General features: G+C 31.1%; 1 long non-coding RNA gene across 1 annotated transcript; it reads left to right on the top strand.

Annotated features, from left to right (window-relative positions):
- The first annotated feature begins 489 nt into the window (after positions 1-489).
- LOC128039759 (uncharacterized) lies at positions 490-1,615 on the top strand. The gene is made up of 2 exons (XR_008194308.1): positions 490-1,102; positions 1,396-1,615. It is a non-coding gene; the product is annotated as an uncharacterized LOC128039759 (long non-coding RNA).
- Positions 1,616-15,717: the final 14,102 nt, after the last annotated feature.

The following is a 15,717-nucleotide window of genomic DNA, read 5'->3' on the forward strand; positions in this document are numbered from 1 at the left end:
TAAAATATATAAAAGGGTAATAAAGTTAAATAATACCAGTATATGTTAAATTTCCAAATAATGATTTATAATAAAAATAATATATAATAAATTATGCTATAATTAATAATATATTATTAATCAATGTAAACTAAAGCAACCACACCGAACAATTAAAATAACTTAAAACATTAATATGAAATAAAATATATAAAAATAAAGAGTTTGATTTGTAAAACAAGATTAGATTTAAAATAAATGCATTTATGTGATGGAAAATTAAAAGAGAATTTAATGCATTACTGGACCAAGGTAAAACAAATAGCAAAATACAGAACTAAATTTAAAAGGTAAAAAAACGATCAAAAAACATCAGAAAATATATGGATTAATCATGCAAATATCCCTCCCCCATGCCAGAACACGCGGATCTTGCCATGCTTGGGCCGGGTCATCGGGTTTCGCCTCTTAAACGGCGCCGTTTTTGAAAACATTTTAAAACTAAAAAAAAAAAAAAAAACCTAAATCTAAAAGTTTTCTCTCAAACTCGCAGAAGAACGGAGAGCACAGCCTCCAGCTTCCCTTCTTCTGCCGCTTCACCTTCACCTCTGCCCGTTTTTGCTCGGAGGGAGGGATTCATTGGTGCCCCACGATGGTAAGTTTTCTCCTTCTCCTCTCTTATTTCTCCCCTTTTTTTTACATAATTGCTGAATAAATAAATAGAAAAGAATAAACCAGAGAAAAAGGAACACTGCAATCACCTTTAGAATTTTTGCTTTCCTCTGAAAATTTTTATGTTTCTCGTATTCCATATCCGTAAAAATTACAAATTTTCCAATGGCCTTATATAGCCAATAATGATCGAATAGAAAAAAAAGAAAATTACAGAAAATCCCTCATTATTTGCAATCTTTTCTTGTTATTCTTCGTTGCTGTTTTGTCTGCTTCTGTCTATTGCAGGTACGGAGGAGTCCAGCTGGCGGTACGGAGATGCACACGAGGGCAGAGACTCGGCACGCGCCTGGGAGGGTCTCGTGTGTGTGGCTAGCGGCGGCTGAGGCAGAAGGTTGCCGAAGGCTAGGGTTTCAGTCTCAGTTAGGCTAGGTGTTGGGCTAGAGTTTAGGTTAGTGGGCTAATTAATAGGCTGTTTGTATTGGGCCTAGTGGGTCTAGTGTAATGGGTTTACTGTAGTGGGACTTTAAAATGGACTTTGAATTTTAATTGAATTTGTTTGTTTTTATTTTTATTTTTATTGGGTTTATTTGCTAACGGGACCCGGGCAAAAATGGGTATTACAGTGTATATTCTTGAAATTGTTAAATTCATGTGTCTTGTCTACAGTTTGCATAGTTTTTGCTTGTGATGGACCTCAAACTAAGCTTAAATAGCTCACCCCCTTATTTTCCTTCTTTACAGATAATCCACAAGGTTAGGATGCAGACTCGACATTCGGAGGGCTTGACTCAGATTATTAATTTTATACAAAAGTATTTTAGACTTTTTAATTTACAAATTTTGTTATTTGAAACTTTACCGTTTTATTTAAATTGCGGCATAGGACTTAGTTTTCGAATTTTACTTAGGCATGTATGACATTTAATTCATTTAGACTATTAAAATATGAATTTTTAATTTACTATGCATGGAAACATGGTTTTAATTAAAATTACTTTAGTATCACTTTTCCGTTGTTAATTTGTAAATGTGTTTTGTTAAGGAATTAAATTGAAAAATTACCTAAGTTTTCAAAAGTAGACACCATTACAAGGTTAAAATTTAATTTAACCGGTTTTTGGTTAAATTGTAAATTTTTCTAAAAATAAACTAAATTTTCTTCTAAAAATTATCAAATATTTAAATATGATCAATTTTTAAACTCCGATAGTTTTGCTAGGCCATTTCGGTGGCTGATGTAATCTCCCGAATTTAGGTCTAACGTCTAGGTCGGGTTGGGGAAGTTACACAATTTTGACTAAATTACTTATCCAAAACTCAGTTCACTTAAATAATAACTCAATAAATATTTAAAAATACATACATGCTTGGTTTATGAAAGCAGGGTCCCGAAATTGCCTTTTTCGACACCACTAAAAACCGGGTTGTTACAAAACTTTTTTCCCAAGATAAGCCCTGAACTTGGCAATTGTTTTCACATTGAGGCTTGAACTTTTTTTTGGTCTAAGTTAGGTCTTGAACTTAGCAATTGTTCCCACACTGGGTCTTGAACTTTTTTTTTGTCCAAGTTAGACCTTGAATTTGACAATTCTTCACGCATTATGACTTGAACTTTTTTTTGTCCAAGTTAGTCATTGAAAACCTGAAAGTTTAGACCTCAATATGAGAAAAATTGCTAAGTTCAAGTTTCAATGTGAGAATAATTACTAAGTTTAGGGACTAATTTAGACAAAAAAAATTTCAAGCCCTAATGTGAGAACAGACTAATTTACATAAATAATATAAAAAAAAAATTCTGAAATGGGTTGTCAGTGGGATTAATTACCAAAATTGTATATTTTTGGGTAGAGCCTTTCTCATAGGCGCCACTACCTTTTTTTATAATATTTTTTTTGTTTTTATAAAAAAATATTATTATTTTTTAATATATATATCGGGTCAAAATACGGTCAACATTTCAAAATACGGGTTGAAAATACCCGTGAAGCGTGTGACGCCACCTGGACTGGTGGCACCAGTTGCGCCTGTCAGATAGGAGGCACTGGTGCTGACCAGTCCCATCCGCCCTCTACACCCCTGGCTGAACACCTACGCCCTAGCCTTCCTTCCCCTTGCCTACTGTGCACACTACTAAGCAGCGTTGTGTCCCTTCAAAAGGGAAAAATATTTTGAAATGGGGGATCTCATAAGCATGGTCCCCCAAAAGATGAAGGCACCAGGGAAGAAAAGAGGGAAAGAAAGGAGAGAAATGAGAAGAAGAAGGAGAAGGAGAAGGAGAAGGTATGTATTATTTTAATAAATAATTTATTTTTTAATTTAAAGAGTTTGATTAATATGTTGTGAAATTTTTTTGTTATTAATTATTATCTATAAATTATTTATGTTTAGTGTTTATGGTTTTTGTTTAATAATTTTTATGAATGTAATTTTTTAATTATTTTAAAATTATTTTGTTAGTAATTTAGGATTATGTTATAATTTGTTGTGTTTAGTTTAGTATTTTATGATTTTTATTAATGTAAAATTATTTTGTTTGTAATTTATGATTAGGTTATAAATTGTTAGTGTTCAGGTGTTTTGTGATTTTTTAGTAATGTAAATTTTTTTAAAAATTATAGTTATTTTGTTAGTAATTTATGATTAGGTTATAAATTATTAGTGTTTTATATTTTGTGATTTATTAGTAATGTAATTTTTTTAAAATGTTATATTTATTTTGTTAGTAATTTATGATTAGTTTATAAATTGTTACTGTTTAGTTTAGGATTCGTGAGTTTTAGTAATGTAATTTTTTAAAATATTTATAGTTATTTTGTTAGTAATTTATGATTAGGTTATATAAATTGTTATTGTTTAGTTTAATATTTTGTGATTTTTATTAATGTAAATTTTTATAATGTAATTTCATTTGATTTTTATTTATTTGACAATTTTATTGATTTATTGAAATGTTGATTAAATTTGTTGTTATATAATTTTATAGGTTGTTTGAAAGAAACTAAACATGTATGTTTCTATTACTATTATTTTTATTCGTATGTTCTTTATATTTAGATAGTTTATATTTATTTTAATTATATTATTATTGTAAACTAACATAAATTTTTTATTGTAGGTAAATTATGGGAAATTATGAGATATTTACTGTTGTCTTCTATTTCTAAAATTCCAAATTATTTCTGTATTTTTGCAACAAATTAAATGAATTCATTTTTAATTGCAAATTTGCAACAAATGGGTTCTTTGATTAATAATGATAATCACATATTAAGTACTATTAATGAGATGGTAATGAAATTGTTATTTGATACTCACGTCATTTGCGGAATTAAATTAGATTGCATTAACTATTTTGCTAATTTAATAATGTCAGGGCCTGTATCGCGCATTGAGGGGCCGTGTTAATAATGTAGGGTTTCTACCAGATGAACGCCTAATGCCATACTTGGAGTTAGTCGGATTCGAATCAGTGGCATTGATCCAGACCTTTGATCTACAATACGACATAATTTTCGCTTTAGTCTAGTGATGGTGTCCGGAGGCCCACATATTTCATTTGCTGTGTGGGGAGTGCACCATCACTCTATAGGATGTTGCACTACAACTCGGGCTCCCCATTGACGGGAATGTGGTCACGGGCATAAGTTCAATCTCTTGGTCGGCCGCCCTTTGCTATGACTTACTTGGACGCTCGCCTAATGAGAGAAAATTTACGGGTTTGAAGTTTTCATGGCTAAAGGCCAATTTCGAGCATTTTCCGAGTACTACCAGTGAATGAGAGGTGATACACGTCGTTCGAGCTTACATAATGCACCTTATAGGGGGTGTAGTCATGCTAGATGCAAACGGCAATAGGGTCCACTTGATGTACTTACCTCTATTATCTAATTTACATAATACTCATTTGTACAGTTGGGGGTCTGCAGTGTTAACCATGTTGTATCGCGAACTTTGTCGGACGACAGACCCTTCTGCGGTGGACATAGGCAGGTGCCTCATATTGTTGTAGTCGTGGGCGCTTTACCAGATGTCATTCTTGGCATCCATTAGTCATCAATTATATGTATTTCCACTCGTTAATAGGTAATGAATTTTTACTCATTATAACAATTAGTTGACTTTTTTTTGGATTATATTATTCTAACAATTTGTTTTCATAGATGAAGCACTAATCTAGGTATTGGGAGGTCATACACGATTCTGATATACCATCTGATGATCGAGAATCATGCTGGAGAGGGGGTAAGTTTTTATAATATCAACTTAATTTTATTATTTTATCAAACTCGACACGCGTTAATATAATCATGTTATTAACTGTGCAGTTCATTTGGATGTCGTATTCTGTTCTAAAAATTATGGCGGTTATTCTCTCGTCTGCCCTCGTCCACTCAAACCTATGGTGCATTAGCGCACCCGTTATCAATTTTTAGACAGTGGAGTGGTATCATGGTGATCGAGTACTCCAACAATTTAGTTGCATACAATATATCTCGACACTGCTAGTACGATTAGGGGAGATCCATGGGATTAACAAGAGTGGGAAACATAGAAATGATTGGGCGGAAGTGTATGAAGAATATATTACAATGTGAAACAACCGGTTGGGGAGGGTACCTCAGATGGGTCGTACTTTGGATCTGCAACCGTTGTTAGAGTACAGACAGTGGTACTTTGAGATAGAGAAACCATTTTTGTTTGGTGGGCGGTCGATGGTATCCCCCTCGCATATGACATGACTTGGGCAACCCTTTTCAGATCCGCATCATACACCTGAGCTAGAGGTAAAGCTAGAGCTACACTCTAGAGATAGTTCTTATCATCCAGATTTGGGGGGCGATAACTATTTCCCGAGCTTGTTAAGCCACGGATATCATTTAGAGTTTGATATCTTCAGCCCACTACCACTTCAGTACTCCAATCATCCTGACTAGTATCCACCTCAGTACTCTACTCCTTCCGGCCCATACCCACAGCCGTACTCCACTCCTCTCGGCCTGTATCCGCTGCTGTACTCCATTCCTCTTGGCTCAAGTTCATCTATGATGTTTAAGACATATGATTTTTCATCTATGTTTCGCACACCCCCTATGCGGGTGAAAAGAATGTTAATTGCTGTAATCACCCACAGTGTGAACGTCAAGCTCCACAAAAATACACCCGTAGGACCACACCATCAAAGCATCAATTTTATGGGGTTTTGTAATTTAAATAACTTTATATTTATGTAATGACTTTTTTGCCATTTTAGTTATTAATTTTAGGGGTTTTTTGCAATTTAAATAGTTAACTTTGTATTTATGTAATGACTTTTTTGCCACTTCAATTATTAATTTTAGGGTTTTTTTTACAATTTAAATAATAAACTTTGTATTATTTAATTAAAAAAATGTTACTTAATTCAAGAAAAATATAAACGCAACAAGCTTTAAACTAACTTTGTAATTCAAATTAGATTAGTTGCAACAAATTTTAGACAAATTTTAGATTCAATCCTCTCTACATGTAGTGAATGTAATTAATAGGGCTTCAACAACATTTCAATTCTTACCCGATCGCGACAATTGTCCAATATGGTAGTTTCGGAGTGGACATTTACTCTGATTATGACCGACTAATCTGCATACGCCACACAGCTTCCCATCAGATTTCTCTATAGTGTTTGTAACACCTCTTACCCATATTCGACACTGGAATAGGGTACGAGGCATTACCGGAGTTTACTAATTAATTTTCAGACATTTCATTTTTACCTAACGTTCATATTTATAACCAATCAAAATCAAAACATTAATGAGCTAACGTTAACCAAATTAACTTATACACGCCATAATAACCAGAATCAAGTCATCCAAAATTACCGATAGAACCAGTGGATAATGTGATATATCTCCAACAAGCTTCCGATAATCATTTCAAAACATCTAATAACTATAAAATTCCATAAATTGTTAAACTTTCAAATTATTAACATGCTTTTATAATTCTTCACAACATAAATAATGTAACATTTCCTACCAACCACAATCAAGCATCCGATAATCATCTCACTTGCATCTAATAATTGTACATATTACCAATAATAATTCAATTTCAATATTAAAACACATATCCATATAATATTCATCATAAAATAACATTCACTTTAATTAAAATTATACTGAATATAGTTCATACAAACTTACCGGTGATATGCGTAAATACCAAGATACAAGGGCATTTTAGTAATTTTCCATTTTCTCGATTTTCTACCCGATCTTGATCTAAAATTAATTTTTCATTTAATAAAACAACTCATTTCATGCAATTTGGTCATTTTGACATTTTTCCAAAATTACCCTAAAGTTTTACTTTTATTCAATTCATCCCAGAGCCCAAATCATGCAAATTAACCATTTATAATGCAAACCCATGCTTGCAGAATATCCAAACACTTATTTTCCTCCTCCTTCTCTCCATTCCACATCCTTAATATATATAACATGCTTATATGTAACATTATCTATAATTTCACATTTATTTATATTCATTCAAAGTTGTCCACTTGAGTCATAGTCACTAAATTATTTATATCTTGAGCTACAGAACTCCAAATTGAGATCCGTTAATTTTATATGAAACTAGACTCACATATCTTCTTACCATAAAATTTTAAGAATTTTTAGTTTAGCCAATAAGTACAGTTTATTCTTTAAAGTCATCCCTGTTCTGCTGTCTGACAGTTTCGACCCTTCTTCACTAAAAATTAATTATCTCATCGTACGGGATTCGGATGATGTTACCGTTTATTTATATTAAAAATAGACTCAGTAAGGATTTAAACATATAAATTTAGGCCACTAATTATTTTTCTCCAATTTTCGTTGATTTTCCAAAGTCAGTACAGGGGAACCCGAAATCATTCTGACCTTATCTCACAAAACCTATTATATCTCATAATTTAAAATTCCATTGCTTACACCGTTTCTTTTATGAGAAACTAGACTCAATAAGCTTTAATTTCATATTTTTTTCATCCTCTAATTCAATTCATATGATTTTTGGTAGATTTTCAAAATCAGACTACTGCTGCTGTTTCAAAACTATTTTAGTGTAAAATGTTGATAACTAAATTTATAACACTTTCCTTTCCTTTCTCTTCAATATATTCATCACTTTCTCTTATTTCCTTTACTAACATAACAAGAATATAGAACCTTATATAATGAAACTTTACCTTAACATTAATTTCCTACTTTTCAATAATATCAAACTCAAAAGTATATAAAATCTTGATGTTCTTACCTTATGCCATTGATTTCAATCTTTAACTTGATTTTCTCCTCCTCCAGCTTCTATTTCTTGAATCTAACTTGATATTCTAGCTCCCCATGGTCTCCTTGCCATCTTTCTCTCTTGATGGATATGGAAATTCTTTTGATTTCTAAGTGAAAATGGTGGATTTTTGGTGAAAGGACCAAATTGTAAAGAAAGCAAAGCTTTCTTTCTTCCCTCTTCTTCTCACGTTAATGCATGCAAAATGGTGAGAATGGATGGATACTTTTCATCCTTCTTTCCACATATATATATACTAAATAAATTAATAACAATAAAATAATATCATTAAAAAAATCAAATTAAAATATTAATAAACTAATATTTATTTATTTATTAATCTAAAATATCTCCAACATCACCATTATCTTCTAGATTTCTCTCTCTTCTAATTGACCATTTTGCCCTTTATGATCTTTTAAAATTCCGTCCTTGAGTCATCACTTAATTTGGTAAAATTGTGATTTAGCCCCTCAAACTTCTTCACCTTTTTCAATTTGGTCCTAATCCATTCATTTTTCTTAGTTTCTAGATTATTCTTCCCTTAAAATATTTACACTATTGGTCCTTCAACTTTTTCATATTTACACTTTAACCCCTCAAGTTTTGAGTATTTACTCTTGGGCAACAAAACTTTTCTCACTTTTGCAATTTAATCCTTTCTTGGATTAATATGTCATAAATATACTTTCCAATGTTGACATAACTCAATTACCCATTTTATCACTATATTTTCTTATTTTACCATATCAGTATTTTCATGCAACATACCTATCATAATGCAACCCATGTCATAATTTTAAAATAAATTTTTTTCTTGTCGAATTTGTGGTCCCGAAACCACTGTTCCATCTAGCCCCAAAATCAGGCTGTTACAGTATTCATTTCATTATGGTTGCTGGGTGATTACAGACGACCTTTAAGATTCCTACGTAACCCTTTATTTGGGACAAGCTCGAAAGTCGTCGGAGGTACCTCTCATGTAGATAGGTCAGGCAGCACGGGGAACTCGTTCTCCCATACACACAACGTGCACTCGAGGGTGTACACTACATTGATAAATTTTTCAACATTGAGCGAGACTTTAGCACAAGCTGCCACGACATGTGCACAGGGATAATGAAGTGTTTGGAACCTCCTGCAATCGCACCTTCTGTTTCAGAGATCAACTTCATAATACCTAGGTGGTATACTGGGTCGACGAGCGATGGTCTCTATAACTCGAAATATGTCATTATGTCGTGAGTATATTTTTACATTTATTGACCTCACCATCTGCCGGTTTGCAACCATTGCATTCCTGACATCTTCGACAAATACGTGTCCTGCATCCATCTAGTTGACTTGGTGTTGCACCATTCTTGGCATCAAGGTAGCCAACCTGTAGAATATAGTCGATAAGATAGATGAAATCGGAAGATGTTGTGTTTTCATCAACACGGAGTTAACCCCCTCCACCAAATTAGTGGTCATATAACCATAGCGAAAGCCCTCGTCAAAATTGTCGCCAAGTTAGTGCTCATATGACCACGGATCCATGGTACCCAACCATTGTCAGAAAGATGTGTTCGTGTGACCCTCCATGTCACTCTCAAGTCGAGTCATCCTTTGTCGAAAAATGTGTGGCTCTAGCTTGTACGTTGTGTATGTATTAAGAAAATAGAAGTTACAGCCTCGCCCTAAAATATTAGGTTATATATTGAAAAGATAATGTTATTCTTTACCCATTCTCACAACTTATCTCCGCCAGTTTGCATTCCAATAATCTCGGTAGAAGTTAGTCGCGATGTGCCGGATGCAGTAAACAGATCTCTATGGCACACTGGAACGCCTAATGGCGGTAATTAATCCTTACCCTATATCGGAGATGATACAAATATTATCGTTACTAATAACATACCTTCGCAGGTTCGTAAGGAAGAATTCCCACGACTCCATGTTTTCCTTATCTACCATGGCAAACACTATCGGTAGCATGTTATTGTTCTTGTCTTGAGCAACCGTAAGAAGTAGGATATGTGTATATTTACCGTATAGCCATGTCCCATCTACTTGCATAAAAGACTTGTAGCGGGGAAATGCACGCACGCATGGATCAAACGTCCAGAACATCCGTTGGAAATTCTTTTTCCCGATTATACTTGGTCATCCGGGTCGTAATAAGGTCATGTCTGCAACTCAATAACAGTCCCCAGCATGTACTCCCGCATAGCGGCTTTCCATCCATGTAACTCAATGTACGATGCCTCGAAATCTTCATTCAATTGCTCAATTTCTATCTGTTTAGCTATCCATGACTTCCGATATGATACTCGATACTGGAATTGTGCTTGCATTTCGGCAATCAGTACCAAAACTTTAATGGTCGGCATGTCTTTCACCTTTGGCATGATGCACGTACAGATAGTTTTGGAATCAATTTTTCGATGATCTTCTGTCATACGTGTTGAAGTGCATGTGTGAGGCCCAACAAATTTTTATATCTCATACATCTGCGACTTCTAGATAAATGTAGCTTGTACTTGCCAATTGCAGCCTTCCGCCGACCTCCAACACTCCCCAATATATAATATCGGTTTAGACACGGCAACTTTGTAGTCCACTGATATATTCATACTATACCGCTTAATGACTAATACACACTCTTTCTTACTTTCGAATCTCTAGCCCATGAACAAATCCTCAAGATTGAAATTTACAGCCAGCTGGTGAGTAGGTAGTATTTTAGGGTACTTAAAGAATTCAGCTGCGTGCACCGCATCGGGGTCTATTCGCGACATGTGTGCCTCGAGATTTTTGTGTATCACAATACGACGAATCTAGTTCCCGACTGAAGACGCATTTACGTTTTCATCATTATTCACACTTGCGTCATCAATATCTTCTTGGACCTCGTTCACGTCGGGATACTATCACTATTGACCTCGTAATTAGAAGGATCACTACTATGGTATACATCATCACCAACCACATCAGTCTCGGGTGTAGCATTAAGATCGATGTCGATCCCGCGTACAATTGATTGACTATCAACGTACGATATTGGAACCACCATACATGACTCTTGAGCTCCATGTTCTTCACCTAATGGAGTGGGATCTTTAGTTGAGTCCACACTAGCTAAATCAACAAATAACTGAATCGGTACATGTTGGTTGCTCTGAGTCCTACAATAAAGAGCGACCATTGTCTCAATGTCTTCATCGTCTACAAGTTCCATTTCGGTTAATTTTATGGGATCCGTCGAAACTGGAAACTTGTAGAAAAGTTTCAAGATCCTTCTCCCACAATGTCTATCAATTTTTGTACTAATCCTTTCCTTCATATCATCAAACGAGATATTTCTATTAAATCTTATTGCTATTTGTTGGCGACATTCAAATATACATTCCATGATTGTTGTCAAAATTTCTCTAATGAAATAAACGTAGACGAAAAATTGATTCTCCATCTCCAATACTAGATCTGTTAAAAAAATTCAAAATTCTCAAAACAGTTTTGAATAACAAAAAGGTTACTTACATAAAAATTTTAATGAATAAAAGAGACCAAAATTATAACAATATGCAAAATTTTTATTCGAAGCTAAAAAATTAATAACCTAGCAAAATAACTTTCAAATAATAAAATTACTAACAAAACTCTCTATTCTATTTAAAAGAAATAAACAAAAATACCTTATCCTTCTTTTTGTTCTCCTTTCTTTCTTTCTTTCTTCTCCCTATCTTCTTACTTCTATTCTATTAAATTTTTTGGAACTCTCGTACTCATTTCATATTTAGATGAGTTTAAATAGGCGAAAAATTAAGCACTGGTGCCGCTTATGAGATAGGTGTCACCAGTGGTGCCTACTAGATAAGAGTCACCAGTGGCACCTAGCAGATAGGAGTCACCAGTGACGCCTACCAGATAGGCACCACCTTTCTCATACCACAATCCGAGAAAATGATACATAGTGGTGCCGCCTATGAGAAATGTACCAGTAATAAAATAATATTTAAAAAGATTTATTATAAAAAAAAGGTGGTGGCGCCTATGAGAAAGGCTCCACCCAAAAAACATACAATTTTGGATATTAATTCCATTGACAACCTATTTCAGAAATTAAATTTTTTATGTTATTTGTGTAAATTAGCCGTGAGAACAATTGTCAAGTTTTTGACCTAACTTGAAAAAAAATTCAATAGATTGATTGATGGAAAACTCAAAGTAGATTTTAGTTTATGGATTTATAATTTGTTTTAAAAAATTGACACTTTAAAAAAAAAATTGAATGATTTATTTATTGTTGAATTAAAATATAATTAGTTTACATAAATACATATCTAAATTTTATTAAACATCCAAATAAAATTATATATATAAAATTGAAACCTTGGGACATCAGCAGTTCAAATTTATTTGAAACATTAATATCAATTGTAGACACAAAGGAAAAAAATAAAGGTTTGATTCGAAAGTTAAAATTTGACACAATGCTAGATGAGTTGATGGATTTCAACAAATTGATGATAAATTATGTACAAATTTTATTATTCCAAGTTAAATTTGTTTAAATATTTGAAATTTAGGTAAAATAATTGTGTATGAAGTATTATTGTTTTTCAGATATATTTTAAATTAATGATATAAGAAAGAAGAAATAAGTAATAAAAATAATAGAAAAGGAATACGTTGGACTTTGGTGCTACAAAAACGAAAAACCCAATATTTGATGCTCCATTTGGGCTACAATTAATTATCCTAAATATTTTTGCGGGCATTGATGCTATGAGACCTTTTTATATCAAACTAGACCCACTAACAATAATAAGAAATATAAAAGGAATAATCGTGAATTTTAAATAAAATGTAAATATATTACGAATGTTTTAAAAAAATTTTACTCAATATATTTAAATTTAATTTAAATAATTTATATATTACAAATATTTTAATAAAATGGTTTATATTTCTTTTGGTTTAAATCTGTCAAAGTTCTCTTTACTGTTTTGAAATTTAAAATTTAGTTACTATACTTTAAATTTGAGAATCTTCATCTCTCCTTCAGTTTTGATATTATAATTGATGATGTGGATATTATAAAAAGGTAAAGCAAATCTTTTAACCCCCATATTTATATTTCTTTTTATCAATTTTGTCTAAATTCTGTAAAAGTACATAAACAATTATAAAAATATTTTAAAAATTAAACGTTTTTCATATTTTCAATGAAACATAAAATTTTGAAAAATTAAAAAAGTGTTATTTGCTACATGAATAGTAATAAGGTCTCTTCAAGCTTTGAACCATTTGTCCAATCCATATTAATTAGATTTGAACGAGTTTTTTTATATTTTAAGCCGGATTAATTATCTGTAAAAAATATTTATATGTAATTATGAAGTATATAAAGTATTAGTATAAAATAATTTTTAAACAATAATACAAACTATGAATTGGTTCAAATTAAATTTAATATAAATAATAATTTAATATAATAGAAAAAACAACAAAACTGCAAAAAAAAAAGAGAAAAAATTAAATTACATAATGTGTAATGTCGAGGGTTAATTTTTTAGAATTAAGATTAAGTTGACATAATTTATAAATGTTAAGGGTTAAAGTTGCTATTATGCCAATTAAAAGCTGCCACTATTAGCCAACTAGTGACTAAAAAGACAAAATTGAATAGTTAGGTGACCATTTTGTAACATTTCATAGTTGGGTGAAAAAAGAAATATACTAATAGTTGGATGACTACTACCCAAATAAATATAAGTCTCTATACTCTTCATAAATTTGGAAATTAGTTCATGTAAATTTCTTTCTCTGAAATTTGTCCTCCTACTTAAATTCTAGTTCATTAAAAAGTCATTGTTTTAATTACATTGCTACAAATGAGTATTTTCTTTATTTCAAAATGCCACTCCAACCAATTTCACCAAAAAAAAAAAAGAAAAGGAAATTGTGTTAACAATTGGGCTTGAAATTTGAAATCTAAAAAGTAGAGGGACTAAATTTCTGAATAAAATCATGTGGACTAAATTTCAAATTTATTAAGAGTACAAGGACCTATGGTATATTTTAACCTAGAGTTAATTGCACCATACATCCCTAAACCATAACATTCATTTTAAATTGGTCTCCAAATTCAAAATATTATAATTACCTCCCCAAACTATTGATGTTATATTAATAAGGTCCTTCCATTATTAAAATCTTTAATTTAACTATTAAATGAGATGTCAAATCTTATGTGTTAGTTTAAGATGAAAAGTTTAAAGAAAATGAATATTGTAAAATGGATGTTGTAGAAATACTGATTTTGAGGTTTTCAAAAACTTTATCGCAAGACTCTTTCTTATGTGGGTTTTACTTTATTTTTAGTTTTTTTGAAAGTTATTCGGTAACATTTACTTTTCTTTAAAATTTTCACTTAACGGTTAATTTAATGGTTTAAATAATTGAAGGACCTGATTGATATAACATTAATAGTTTGAGATGTAATTAAAATATTGTAAAATTTAAGGGCCAATTTAAAACAAGAATCATAGTTTGAGAATGTCGATGCAATTAATTCTTTAACCTAAATAAGATAATAAAATATTAACGAACGTATGTAATTCAATGATTATAATTTAGTGAATCAAATAAGAATATATCATAAAAACATTTAAATTTACTTAATTTCACTTCTAATGATGTGTTATAATTTGATTTACTCGCAATACATAAAATTACGAAGTAAATATTAACTCATAAATAATGTATTAAATGTTGAAAATTTCTATTAAGAATTGAACTATGGGTAGGGTAAGCAAAATTCAATTTGATTTGAATATATATATATTTTTTCGATTTTTGAGTTAATTGAATTAAGTTATTTGATTTGTCGAATCAATTTAAATAGGTAATTCAATTTTTGAGTTTCAAGTCAGTAGGAATTTACAACTCAAATAATATGAATAGCTTGAATAACAAATTGATGCAAATATCTCTTAGATTCTTGACAGTTTTAAAAATATGCAAATGTGTCCTACTAAAAAATTACAAAAATTCAAAGTATTTATAAAATATTTTTTCAAAAATTTGTAAATATATATTAAAAATATTAAAAATATTAAAATTACTAAAAATCTTTAAAATATATAAAATGCTAAATTATAATTTAAAAAAATCCCAAATGATAAATTTGAGGCCTTAAATAAGTAAATTCTCAAATCAACTCTATTATACTAATTATCTTATTTTTTTCTCTTATTTTATTTTAAAAGAGTTTTCAAATATATTTGGTCTTTACGCTCTTTACCTTGAAATTTAGTCATATTGTCAGCAAGATTTAAATATGGTCAGTTTAATTTTTTTTTAATTTAACTCGAACAAATTTATTCGACTCGATTTGACAAAATTTCAAATTGAGTTAGGATGATAAAATAAGACTTGTCAACTCAAAATTTTTTCACTTGATTTGACTCAATTCGATCAGATGCTCAGCCCTAACTATGTGTAAGTTGTACTTTAATTTATTCAATTTTAATACTTATACTTTTTGAAATTTAAAATTTTCGCTCAAATTGTAGCCATTAAATTTGTTCATTTAAATTCTTCTATTTCCTAAATTTATATGTAGTAAACATATTATCACATGTGTAATACCATATCAACTTGTTATTTTTAAATGATACTCACAAAAGTTATACCATTTTAATTAATGGATTTAATGACTACTATTTGAAACAAGATTGAAATTTCAAAATTTAAAAATTG

This window comes from Gossypium raimondii, chromosome 3 (assembly GCF_025698545.1).
Source record: "Gossypium raimondii isolate GPD5lz chromosome 3, ASM2569854v1, whole genome shotgun sequence".
Lineage (NCBI taxonomy): Eukaryota > Viridiplantae > Streptophyta > Magnoliopsida > Malvales > Malvaceae > Gossypium > Gossypium raimondii.